This window comes from Rattus norvegicus, chromosome 17, assembly GCF_036323735.1.
Source record: "Rattus norvegicus strain BN/NHsdMcwi chromosome 17, GRCr8, whole genome shotgun sequence".
NCBI classification, from domain to species: Eukaryota; Metazoa; Chordata; class Mammalia; order Rodentia; family Muridae; genus Rattus; species Rattus norvegicus.
In genome coordinates this window covers 87,245,477-87,258,730 of record NC_086035.1, presented here as the reverse complement: position 1 = coordinate 87,258,730, position 13,254 = coordinate 87,245,477, and the positions used below count along the sequence as shown (strand labels likewise).

At 43.7% G+C, this 13,254-nt stretch overlaps 1 long non-coding RNA gene across 2 annotated transcripts; it reads right to left on the bottom strand.

Annotated features, from left to right (window-relative positions):
* Positions 1-970: 970 nt before the first annotated feature.
* Positions 971-12,225, bottom strand: LOC134482786 (uncharacterized). 2 transcript variants are annotated; one of them, XR_010059334.1, is made up of 2 exons: positions 11,852-12,225; positions 971-1,663 (listed from the first exon to the last, which is right to left on the bottom strand). It is a non-coding gene; the product is annotated as an uncharacterized LOC134482786 (long non-coding RNA). The 2 variants fall into 2 exon arrangements; XR_010059333.1 differs by lacking the exon at positions 11,852-12,225 and adding an exon at positions 9,467-10,632.
* Positions 12,226-13,254: the final 1,029 nt, after the last annotated feature.

Below are 13,254 nucleotides of genomic sequence, written 5' to 3'. Positions count from 1 at the left end.
CACTCACTGATACGTGTGTATTAGCCCAAAAGCTTGGAATACCCAAGAAACAATTCACAGACTATATGAAGCTCAAGAAGAAGGAAGACCAAAATGTGGATGCTTCAGTCCTTCTTACAAGGGGGAATAAAATACTCAGGGGAGGAAATACAGGGACAAAGAGCAGAGCAAAAACTGAAGGAAAGGCCATCCAGAGACTGCCCCACATGGGGAACCATCCCATATGCATCCACCAAACCCAGTCACTATTGCTGATGCCAAGAAGTGCTTGCTGACAGGAGCCTGATATGGATGTCTCCTGAGAGGCTCTGCCAGAGCCCTACTGATACAGATGAGAATGCTTACAGCTAATCATTGGACTGAGCATGGGGACCCCAATGGAGGAGTTAGAGAAAGGACTGAAGGAGCTGAAGGGGTTTGCAACCCCATAGAAAGAAAAACAATATCAACCCACCAGACCTCCCAGAGCTCCCAGATACTAAACCACCAGCCAAAGAGTACCCGTGGAAGGACCCATGGCTCGAGCCACATATGTAGCAAAGGAAGGCATTGTCTGTCATCTATAGGAGGAGAAACCCTTGGTCCTCTGAAGGCTTGTTTCCCCAGTGTAGGGTAATGCCAAGGTGTTGAGGTGGGAGTAGGTGGGTGGGAGTGGCAGCATCTTATAGAAGCATGGGGGTGAGAATGGGAGGGGGAAAGGGATAACATTTGAAATGTAGATACATAAGATATCCAATATTAAAAAAAAAAAAAAAAAAAAAAAAACCTCTTCCAACATCCGTGTGTGATCACACACATTTCTGTAACTCCAGCACTAGGGCTTGGGGAGGCTGACAGAGACAGGATGATCACTGTCAACTTGACTGTAGGTCAGCTCTTCTCAAGGTCATGACCTCTTTGGGGGTCATATACCAGATATGTTGCTTATCGGATATTTACATTAAAACTCATGACAGTAACAACATTGCAATTATGAAAGTAGCAACAAAGTAATTTTATTAGAGTCACCACAACACGAGAAACTATATTAAAGGGTCACAAGCATTAGTAAGGTTGAGAACCGCTGCTCTGTATTTAGTCAGATATCCCGACCCAAAGGAATGAGGCAGAGTGTGATAGATTAAAACACAGTTGTCCTTGCTTTGTCATCCACAGCTACACAACCCACACACACAATATGTATACACGTATGATACATAGAACCATCACTGTTATGAATAATTTAAGAGAACTGCAAGAGCATCACCCATTTTCAAGATGTTTCCTCGGGATTTTACTTCGTCCTTCGACGGTAAGAAATTTGAGGCCCGGCAGAAGCCCAGAGAGCTTAAGTGACTTCCCTCAGGCTGTCAGCCAGAAGAGCAGAGCCACGAGGAGAGAGGGCCACTGTGACTCTCGTCACGCTGAGCAGCAGGCTTGTTTTCAAATTCCGTGTCATCTCCATTTGCTTAATAGCTTGGATTGTTGGCAGCCGAACAAACAGATGGCGGAGAGAGGAAGCGGGTGTATGGGAATGAGCTTCTGTAAATTCCAGCCACAGAACCAGCCTGGGAACGAGATGCCCTCTGTCCAGATCCGCCCCAGAAGTGGTCAGGCAAACAGTCAAAATTAGAAGTTCTGGGACCTTTCCGCTTTCAAAGGTCTCTTTCACAATAGGAAATACCTGTGGAAACAGAGCTTATTAACAATTACCAATTAGTGCCATAAGGGAGTGTACTTGATTGCCAGCTAAAATAAACCCTAACTACTGGAAGGTGTTTAAGGAAGGAGAAAAATGGCGATGATTTATCCTAATTTCAATTTTTTTTCCATTGCCCTGGAAATCCTGTTCAAAATTTTTTTTTGATGTTTTTCCTGTATGTATGTATGTAAGTGAACCATGTGACTGCAGTGCCTCCAGACGCCACAAGAAGGCATCAGATGCTCTGGAATTGAAATCACAGACCGCTGCATTGACTGTGTGGTGGCTACAAATCCATCCCAGGCTCTCTGGGAGAGCAGTCAGTATCCTTAGACCCTGAGCTATCTCTCCAGCACCTTGGCTAGAATGTTTTGAGAGATCTCTTTCGCAAGAACATCCTGAGTGTCCAGCTCTCATTTTTGTCTACTGGTGGATCTATACTGACTGGAACAATGACTTCCACCAAAACATGAAATTCCTACCGAGTCCAGGTCGCTAAGAACTGTATCAGACACGTATCTGTATCACGATATCCTGCCACATCTGACGCCTTTAAGAGCAGCTGGGCATCATGCTCACTGGAATTCTCTCCCCATTTTGGATCAAAGTTGCAAGCCGGGCAAGTTCAGCCTTTACCAAACAGAATGTGAAGGAGCGTTCTCGGGGCTCCTCCGTGTGTGGGAGTGTGACATAAGGCTCCAAGAAGAGCAAGTTCAAACACGAGCTGTGATGAGCCCTTTGAGGTAAGCAACAGTGGTCCATTGCCACCACGGCTTCGTGACTCGTTATTAGTATTCTCCGTTTCCACTTTTAATGGATATTATACATACATTTATATTCATGGCCTGTTCAGAGCCTCTTGTGCTAGCTCTAGAGATAAAGAATATTGAACTCTCTGCAGATTTAAATATAGAATAAAGGATAATTGTAAGATACCCCAATCAGGCTTTCTGCTATTCTCCACATATTTTAAAGGCATACCACACAAAGGTTACATAACGGCCTTCATGGAAAACCCTGCATTCAGGGCTGTTTCCGAAGCCTGTTTGCAGCTGACTGTTTGCTAAATCAAGCACTAAAAACGAGATTTACACTGGTCGTTTGAAGCTGAAAGCCAGCTGCAGCTGCCATTAAAGCAATTCAATTTCTTTTTTATAAAGCACAAGTAAGGCTCAATTTACTAAAGTTTTGTTTCCTTTTTATGCATCCCATATGCTAGGGGGAAAAATTAAGTTTATGAGATTAAAAATGAGTTTTATGCTAACTGTTTACAAAGTTTCAGCTGGTTTGCTCTTGCAGGTCCTTCAACTTCTGGCTTTCTTTCTCCCCTTTGCCAATTCAAGGAAGGAAAAGTGTGGTGTTTTCAAAAGGAAGTTACCAGCCCCCTGGCTTCCTTGTTTATATGATTATGTTCATATGATTTTTCCAGTAGTTGAGGCAGCAGATAAATAAGTCCCTCCATGATATCAAAATCCTCAGAGAAGGTTCTCACAGGGACTTTAGAACTTTTCCTGGTAGTTCTTTGTGCCCTCCATCCCCCAAGTTTAGTTGAGTATAACTTATCACTAATCACAAATGATACTAAGTTTTTAAAGCAAAAATTGGGCCTGGAGAGATGACTCCATGTTTAAGAGTGTGTACTGCTCTTCCAGATGACTCAAGTTCAGTTCTCGGCACCCTTGTCAGATTGCAGCTCTCTGATGCCCTCTTCTGGCCCCATGTGCAACTGCACTCACATGCACATACACACATATACACATACACATAATTTTTAAAATAAGAAATAAAGTGAAACGGTATCTCTTTGCTCCATTCACAAGCACCAAGGATTATTTTCCACCTGGTAATTTGAAAGCTTTCATGATATCTACTTTTAATGTAGTTAACATGCAAATTCTTCCCCTCTCTGTAACCCTTTGGGGCCTTTTTTAGGACACTTTTCCAATTCCTCCAGTTCCAACTAAACTATTAGACAAGTTATCATTTTGAAGTGGATTGTTTTTAAGGCAGGCTACAACGTACATGAAGATGAGAAGAACACAAGGCCAGAGGAATCACCCAAAGGACTGATAGTGGTTTGTGTCCACACCCCAATGCTGCAGACAATTGGACGGCCCTCTCCCATTTGCATGTCCTTGCCTCTGAATTCTTCCTGAATGGGCCACTTGAGCCTGTGTAGGCATGGGCTGCCACAGATGTCAGAAACATTTTTAAAGAAAAGAAGTTATGAATTGAAGCAAAGGAAGCAACAGAGTTCAAGTATATCATTTTGACCATGAGGAAGTAAAAAAACAACATGCAAAAATATAGAGTATGGCCCTGTTGCAAGACTCCAGGCCACACAGACTATTGGCTCCTCCCCAGTGTAGCTGTAGGACATCTGGTTATGGAGTTTCTTCATTGCAGAGAAAGGTAAAGAACTCTTTTAAGGGAAAGTAAATTAATATATGCAAGTTACTTAGAATGGTCACAGGCTGCCTAAGCATTTTCCATCATCATCATCATCATCATCATCACCACCACCACCATCATCATCACCACCACCACCACCACCACCACCACCACCACCACCACCATCATTGTCACCATCATCATCATAATCAGCAACTTCCATGGGGAAAATGTTAGCTCACTTTGACTCTATTAGTAGCATTCAAAATACCTGAGTGAAAATTCCTAGAAGTCCTGGGGCTTTAAATAAATGCTGGCTTGGGAAACGCTCTGAGACATAAGCATTGGGATAAGACAGTGGCCAGAGGGAAGATGAGAGGTTTGGAAGGAGAAAGAAGAGTGAATCAAACGAGCTGAAACTCGAGATGAAGGAATAACATGATACAATGCAAAGGAGTTTGAGCTCCACAGATACGTGAGCTGGGCCTTCAGGGGGTTAGAGAAGTGACAGAGACGGAAAGAAAAACCTGGTCTTTTTAAAAACTAGGAGGAGCTGGGCTGGAGAGATGGCTCAGCGGTTAAGAGCACTGACTGCTCTCTTCCAGAGGTCCTGAGTTCAAATCCCAGCAACCACATCCACATGGTGGCTCACAAGCATGTGTAATGAGATCTGGTGCCCTCTTCTGGTGTGTCTGAATACAGTGTACTCACATTCATAAAATAAAAGAGGGGGGACTAAAATGGAGGATGGAGGTGGGCAGAGAGAAATGGGGGAGGGCAGAGGGTGAATGGGGTCAGCCAAAACAAGTCAGTCAGGATGCTTTCAGGAAGCCTGAGACTTTTTAGACTAATTAAAAAAATAAAATGAAATTAAAACTGTAAAGTAAAAATAAAAGAGAATAAGAAGCAAACAAAAATAAACAACAACAAAAAATGAGGATCTATTGGAGGAAAAAAGGTAAACAGAAAAGAGAGACAGCAGGGATTCAAAATCAAATTCTTGTCAGTAACAAATCAAAATTTCAAGTGTCTGCCAAGTTTTCCTACCTTAATTGTATTCTTGTATTATAAAACTAAGTGACTCATTAAGATTTTATTATTATAGCCCAATGAATTCGAGCCAGTTTATGAACAAGATTCTAGAAAGAATAGGTAACTGTTCTTTTTATTTCCAGATACCACATGGTTAAGGTCGGACTCTAGAAGAGGCTTGGCTGAGCTCGTGGTCCTAACCTCACCCAGCCACTACAGCTCTTGGACTAATTATCTTTCAATAACTAAAATTCCGCACCTCTGTCCATTGGGCCACAGTGGGAATTAAAAGAGGCCACACACATGACTTGCTTCCAGAAGTGTGTGGTCATCATCAAGATTCCATTCCGTAAACCTTAAAGAACACAGTTCTACCTTGTACAATTAAATCTTCATTCTCTCTTCTCAGAGAACCCTACAGTTACAGTCCAATCCGAAAACATCTCAGCTTCAACACTGCCCTCATCAACTCCTCCACCCAACTGCACTTCTCCAATGCGGACAGGCAATGTTCATATTTACTACGGGGGAGATGTGTGGGGTGAGGAATTGAGGTAGGAAAGAGGGGAAAGCAAGAAAGTCCTGTCAGAAAGGCAGCAGCAAAGCAAAAGGAGCTGTGCCTGCTGGGAAAGCCCAGGACTTCTGAAGCACACACCTCCTACACCTCCCACCCCACCCCCACCTCTGCACGCAAGCACGTGCCACACGTGCCTTGGAAGTCCGTCTTAGCTAAAGACCTCTGATCGGCCCCACTGATATTTAGCCAGAGGACACAGTGGACAGGAAGAGGTGTTGCGTTAGCCTACTTTCCCTCACTATAATAAAATACCTGAGATAATGAACCTACAGAGAGAGGAAAGATTGATTTGGGTCGCTGTATCGAAGGGCTCTACTTATTATCGTTTGTCCTTACTACTTTGGGTTTGTGGGGAGGGGAGCACGTTATTGACCTTGTGGGGAGCCAGAGCAAAATCATTTACCTCATGACTGGGAAGCAAAAAGGAAAGGGAAGGTGCCCTTTGTGGCACGCCTGTGCTGTCTGTCCTCTGTGGCACCCTTGTGGTAGTGTATGGATGAGTTACCAGAACCCATCTCTTCAAGGTCCCACTACCTCCCAATAGGATGAACCTAGAGAACAAGCCTTTAACACGCGGGCCTTTGACAGACATTCAAAATCCAAACTACAGCAAGTACCAAATTCTATCTGGGACCAGGAAAGATTGGAATGGTGTGGTCAGACCGAAAACACCAGTCAGCCAGTTCGGCGTGGTTTTATTTGACTATATTTACACTACTGAAGAACTTGAGACCCTCATTTATCAAGCTATAATAGGGCTTTTCCTGGACTTCAACTGTCCTCAGAAAAATGGTTCTAAGTTGATTAGCAACCTCTTAAACCCGCGTTGCTGTTGCTTCTGTGTACTCTCCCTCCAGCTGGATTTTAATTTCCCAGAGGGCAGGTATGGTATAACTGTTCCTGGAAAGGCATGAACAGATATCTATTTACCGAAGACTGGCACCAACAAGAGACAAGTGATTGCACCCAAGTCTAGTTTAGTGGACTTGGGAGGTTCTGGGGAGGTGCTTACGTGAGAGAGGGTGACTCAGAGGCAGCTGCATCCCCAGAGCTGCCTCCAGTGCAGGCAGCTGAGCTGGCCAGAGCCTCCTCTCCCCAACAGTTATTCCTGGTGATACAATGGTGGGGCGGGGAGTCGCTTGCAAATCTTTACCACTTCAGAGTTCCCCGAGTCTTGCACATCAGATTTTCTTCCTGAATTTTACAACCCTACCATCTTTCCTCCCAGAAGGAATATTTCAACTTAGAGGAAATACCTACACAAAAGCAGGGCTTATTTTTTAATCAAACTAAAGGAAAACATCTTCCACTGCACCTAACATGATGTGGAAAGAGATAGAAGGGCCGAAGGGTGTGGTATCCTCGGCCCTTAATCCCAGTACTCAGCAGGCAGAGGCTGGTAGGGCTCGGTGAGTTCGATGCTACCCTGGTCTACATAGTGAGTTCCAGGAAGTCAGGACTATATAGCAAAACCCTGTGTCAGAGGGGAGAGGGGAGGACAGAAACCATGACAGTACAAGAGGGGGACTCAGTCAGAAGGGGTTTAGTTTCATATACTATGTGACCTCCCACGAGCTCTTCCCCCACTCTCCTTTCAAATAAAGCACTGTGACTCTAACATCTTTTAATCGATTTTTTTGTTTTTAGCAACATCTGACTTGGTGACAAATACATGATGCTTAAAACTTCTGACAAGGGCAGAATGACTAGTGTGGCTTTTGCCCCTTCCTCTCCACATCATTGGAGGTTAAAACCCAGGGTTCGCCAATGGGTGGTTCAGTTAGGGAGCTAGGGAGCCCCAGAAGATAGGAGCAGAGTAGCCTCAAGGCTACAAAAAGTCAAAGGCTGTTTTGTTAGCTGACTGCTGTGTGTTGATGGATAAAGAGACTCAACAGACAATGCCCAGGAAACACCTGTGAGCAGCTGTGGTTTGGGGAAATGCAAACATCCCAACAGCACCATTGTCCACCAGGTCCATGAAAACCCCACTTCTCTTTTTCTCCTAGAGAGGCCTTTTCCAGCTCTTTTGACCATGTAAGACTTCCAAGGCCATTCATTCAGACAAATGCCAACATTAGTTATGGCTACTTGATGGCTAACAACTGAGAGAAGTCTCCACCCAGGTTTGACTCCGTAAGAATGAAGCGGTTGCTTCCCCCACTCCTGTGGGAGCTGCTGCCTGATTGCTGCCACATTCGTTTCTCTCACCAAGCCATCCGAGTTGTGCTGGAACGGGCTGAGAATGGCAAGAGGCCCCATCTATACAGCGCCTTTTTCTCCATGATAAAGATAACACTGCCCCCCCTCTTCATTCTCATTTGTTTTGGAATTGATACTGCCCTGACTGGAAACTCCAAGCAGAGTGATCACAGACAGCTTCCTGTGGCTTCATTCATCCTTCAACTTAGCACTTGAGTCAAAGGCTGCCTTTGACTCTTTACTGACTATCCCGGTGCCCAGAAGGAGCTTAGAAACAGCTTCTGGGTTAAGGTTTGAGGCTGAGCTGAGAAGTGACAATGTCAACAGAAGAAACCTGCCCACTAAAGTAAGGGAGAGGACAGTGGTCTTGTCTAGAGTGGGGAAAGGCAGGGAGAAAATGGCTAAAGGGTCTGTCAGGTGGGGGTAGGAGGGATGACAAAAAAGAAGAGTGTATCTAAAGATCTCACAGGTCCTTTCTAAGGGAGAAGTCATAAAAAAATGTTTTAATAATATAATTTTGAAAGATGCATTTATTTTTATTTAGTTATTTTAAAAATTATATATATTTTAAAATCAACCTTACAAAAGAGAAAGACACTAATGAAAGGTGACTAACTCCAGGCTGGAGAAGAACTGAGTGGCTGTTCCAATAAGCCCCATTAAGAAATAATGAGGATCACGACAAAGAATGTAGCAGTGGGATAAGAGAGAGAGAGCCATGTTTAAGAAATAATAGCGACAGTGTAGACAGATCGGAGTAACTAGGAAGACAGAAAATGGAATGAAGCCACCAATGATTCACAGGCTTCAAGCCTAGCATAATAAAGTCACTCTGACACAGGGACTGTGAAGAATTCAAGAAGGGGTTAGCTGTTAGGCACAACAGGCTCAGGATGTTCCAAGGATATCCAATACACAATTGAGAACACACCTTGAGAGAGAAGGAGAGAGAGAGAGGGAGAGAGAGAGGGGGAGAGAGAGAGAGAGAGAGAGAGAGAGAGAGAGAGAGAGAGAGAGAGAGATACTAGATATATAAGTTTAGGAACCCATGAGCACATCAGCTGAAACCTTGGAGGATACAAGCTTTCTCGAGTAGCCTAGGAAAAACATGAAAGAGGATGGGAAATCAAAACCAGGATTCAACCTAGCTCTGTCTGCTGTCTAACACCACAATGTAACCCAGCAGGAACAAGAAGAGTCCAGCTCATTTTTATTTCGAGCTGATCTAATAAGCTATGAATGTGGTGGTATAAGAATGATCAGATCACCTTGATATCAAATATAGCTGCATAGGATTAAAGCTTTTCTCCAGTTTTTCTCTAATGGGGCACCAATTGGGCTAGCAAGCGGGATACTAATGGGCTTAGCACTCAACCCCACAGCCATCTTCAGCATCCTGGTTCTTCCCACTTATGGAATTTAGACATCACAATTCATTAGACACTAGATGTTCACATGAATGCTAATGACGAAAAGGACACTTATAATATCTGTGCTGACCAAAATGAGCATTTTCAAGTTAATGGGTCATGAAGATAGTTACTCTTCTCTCAGGATCTTAGGAACATTCTACGAAGATCCCTTACCTTGCTTTGACCAAAGTGGAGTCTCGGTTCTCCAAGTCATTATCTTTCTGATGCTCTGAACTTTGGAACTCAATCCCTTCCCTTGCTTTCCAGAGTGTTCTGAGCAAATACCTTGGCCAAGCTCAAAGGGCATCTACCGCGTGTTAATCAGGATTCCTTAGGTGGCACGTAATAGAGTTCAATGCAAACCATCTGAGGTTAGCTCAAACCACCTGTAAGAATGAGCCTTCACTTCGAGCCCCATTCGGTCCCAGACTACCTTTCTCCGTTCTTGGCTTCCAGCTCTCAGCCGGTGGAGCGGTTACCTCAGCAACGCAGGAAGCAGGAAACGCAGACTACAATTCACTGGGAACTGCGGTTTACAGTTCTTACCTCAGGCTTAAACTCAGCCTTCTTTTCTCCCAAGCTCATAATGCTTTAAAAGTTATCAGATAGGTTCAGCCTGGGAAGAAACATGGCTTCCCACACTCACTGAGAACCTCCAAGGACAAAATAACACACATGCACCCCATGTCCGCAGTAGAGTTTTCCCTTGGACACTTAGGTCCCCACAGGTCTGCAGGCTCGATATGAGGGGAACTTGTGTTTTAGAGCTTCCTGCATTGTCTTTTCTGCTCCCGTGAAACTCCAGCACAACCAAACCACTGAACACCGCTGGTTTCATTTTGAAGGTTAGATTGCCCCTTCACCCCGTCTTGTTGACAAGCGGTTGTGGCAAGGTTTTGCGTCTCTCAGGCTTGCACCGCCTGTATCTTCTGCAGAACACAGCTGCTTCAGGAACACACTCAATGCTCCTTGACTTCCGAAGGCCCACCAAAACCACAGATGAGCCAGGGAAAGGTCAGAGTTCAGGCAGACTGCGGCATTAAAGGGAACAGCGATTTTCACTGCTGGTTTACAAGACTATAAGAAAGAGAGAGGTTGGTGGGTTCACAGAGCACAAAGTTATCGTATTTTTGTGCTAATTCTGACTTTCAGAAAACCTATTTAGAGACATATGGCAATTTCAGAAAGCAGGAAACCACAGAACCTGACATTCTTGGAGCTCTTTAAAAACTAACAAGACAAGAGATGCGTGTGGGTCCTGACAAGCGAGGTTAGAGGCGCTTCCTGATTTGGCCCTGCTGGATGTTATTGTACCAGACTGGAGCTAAAATGAAACTCAGTTTGATCTCAGGCCCCTCTTAACGGAATCTAGAATCAGCCGCAGCGTAATCTAGTTAGAGAGCATTTCTGACGGACCGTTGAACAGATTGGTTGTTAGATTTGGTTTCTTTCTTTTTTTTTTTTTTTTGGTTCTTTTTTTCGGAGCTGGGGACCGAACCCAGGGCCTTGCGCTTCCTACCACTGAGCTAAATCCCCAGCCCCTAGTTTTGGTTTCTTAAATAAGACTTAAGACTCGGTAAGACAGATTTGGAAAATATAACCATACCCAAGACCACATGTCAAAGGCCGCACTCAACACTAACTATGTCGTAATATGTGTCAATCACTTCCGGTCACTAAAAGTTGTATAGCTGGGTCTGGTGAGGTGGTTTATGGATAAAGATGTCTGCCACCAAACCTGAGAACCCAAGCTCAATCCCCAGTAGGAGAGGAACAACTCCCACCAATTGTCATCTGACCGCTATGTGCTCACTGTGTGGCACCCGCCCCCAAACACCACCACCAACGAAACAAATAAAGTGCCTTGAAAAATAGTTTAGGGGATGGGGATTTAGCTCAGAGGTAGAGCGCTTGCCTACCAAGCGCAAGGCCCTGGGTTCCGGTCCCCAGCTCCGAAAAAAAGAAAAGAAAAAAAAAAAGAAAAGAAAAGAAAAATAGTTTATAGGTATCCCTTCATTGTTCACATTGAAAGAGTCCCTTTCGACTGTAATTTTTTTTTCATTTTTATTTTCTTGGTTATGTGGAACAAACTAAACAAAGAACTATGTTTTGCAATATTTTTCAGTGCTAAACTTCATACTAGTGAGTAAGTATTCAGTCATAAACTGAACATATAAGTAGTTATGCTTTCTTTAAATTGGAGACTATTAGGCTCATTATTTTTCAGCAAGAGAAACCATATTTCATGTATATTTACCACTAGGTGGCTCAAATAGCTAACACACCAGTTCCATATATTAGCAAGGAGGAAAAAAAAAAACTTAATGTTGAAAGATTTATCTTTTTCCATCGTCATATATTTTATACTTTAATTTTCTGCAAACTTTTATATTATTTATAGATTATGGCTATAATACTACACACGGTGACAATTACTTTAATGTAGGTCATCATCATGTGTGCCATTTTTATGAAGGAGAGGAGATTAATGGAGAAAATGAATGAGTTATGTTATAATTTGTCATAAAAATGCAATAATAAAATAAATTAAAATTTTACCGGATGGCTGCAAACAGTATTCAATGAAGTCTGAAGAGTCGGAGCCTCCGGCTGTTTTTCATCCTAATGTATCCATGCGTTTCTAGAGATTGCCTGCTTTATTTTCCGGCCGTTGTGATTATTTATGTCTCTTAGAGACAAGCTTTCCAGCTTGTAGTGCAGGAACCTTGAGAATTTCCGCATTCCTCCTTAGAGAAGCTTCCTGGGAGGCGGGACTCTGAGCATGCAGGGCACGGCAGACCACGTGGGGGCGCCACTCGACACTCATTAAACAAAAGCAGGAAACGAGGGTTTGCTTCCCAACTTGAACAAGCAGCCCATTTTTCATTTTGCTCAAGATAGGGTCAAGAGTGGAGAGAAGCGAAGGAACGTACTAAGCCTTTAGATTCTGTCCAAACCAAGAACACACAAAGGGCATAAGATGAGGTCTCAGACGTTTCCAAATCATGAAGAGCCAATAACCTCTCCCTCCCCTCAACCCAAACACCGATGTTATGACGTCGCCATTGGCAATGGAAACCCTGCCTTTCTAGTTTAGGGCCATGAAATCTTCGAGAAAACCCCTCTCAGAGTGATAATTTTATCCTCTATTGTCTGTCCTTGTCATTACCAACAATCCAATTTCCCATGCCGACAGTGACGCTATTGGCTACAACCTTAGCAAAGAATAAGAGGCTGGGGGAGGGGCTTCAGGGGTGATTTTTCCCAACCATTACAATAGACATTTAAGGCACATAGGTAGAGTTTCCCTCTTTTTTATCTTTCTCTGAACTCTCTTAAAATATTTTCATTGTCGGTAACTATTTGTCATTGGGAAGTCCATTTAGGAATCCCAGTTTGGCTTAAGAGAAAAGTATTGATTCTCCCTGAGAGAGCCATGATTGGTTTGAGCTGCAGTAACCACAGTGTTGATATTTTTGTATTTGTACTCAGGCCCCTGACATTTAGGTTGCATTTGACTGCAGAGCTGTAAATACAACTCAAGCCTGCTATCACTTGGCCATTAAATGTTGGGCCCTAATTAGCTCGCTGCAAGCCTAGCAGATACACCTGGCCAACGCTCTGGCCAATTATCTTTTGGGAAAGCAGTATGATCTGCTCCTCCCAAACTCTGGCAGAGGACGTTTTCTTTCCTAAACCACCAGAAAACTTGAAAACTCTCTAAATGATTAAACGAAAAATAGCTCATCCCTCACTCTGCAGCTAGGGGTGGTTTCAGGGCGGGACATACCCAACTGCTTGTTAACGTCATAGCTTACAGACGTTCTTTTGTGTCTACTCGTCTACGTCCCCTTAATGGCACTGGCGGCAGTGGCTCTGCTCATATTTTGGTGGCACAGAGATGCCTGGCTTCTACTTTCATTCACATCAAAGGACAGAAATAGAAGCTGGCTTCTCCATTT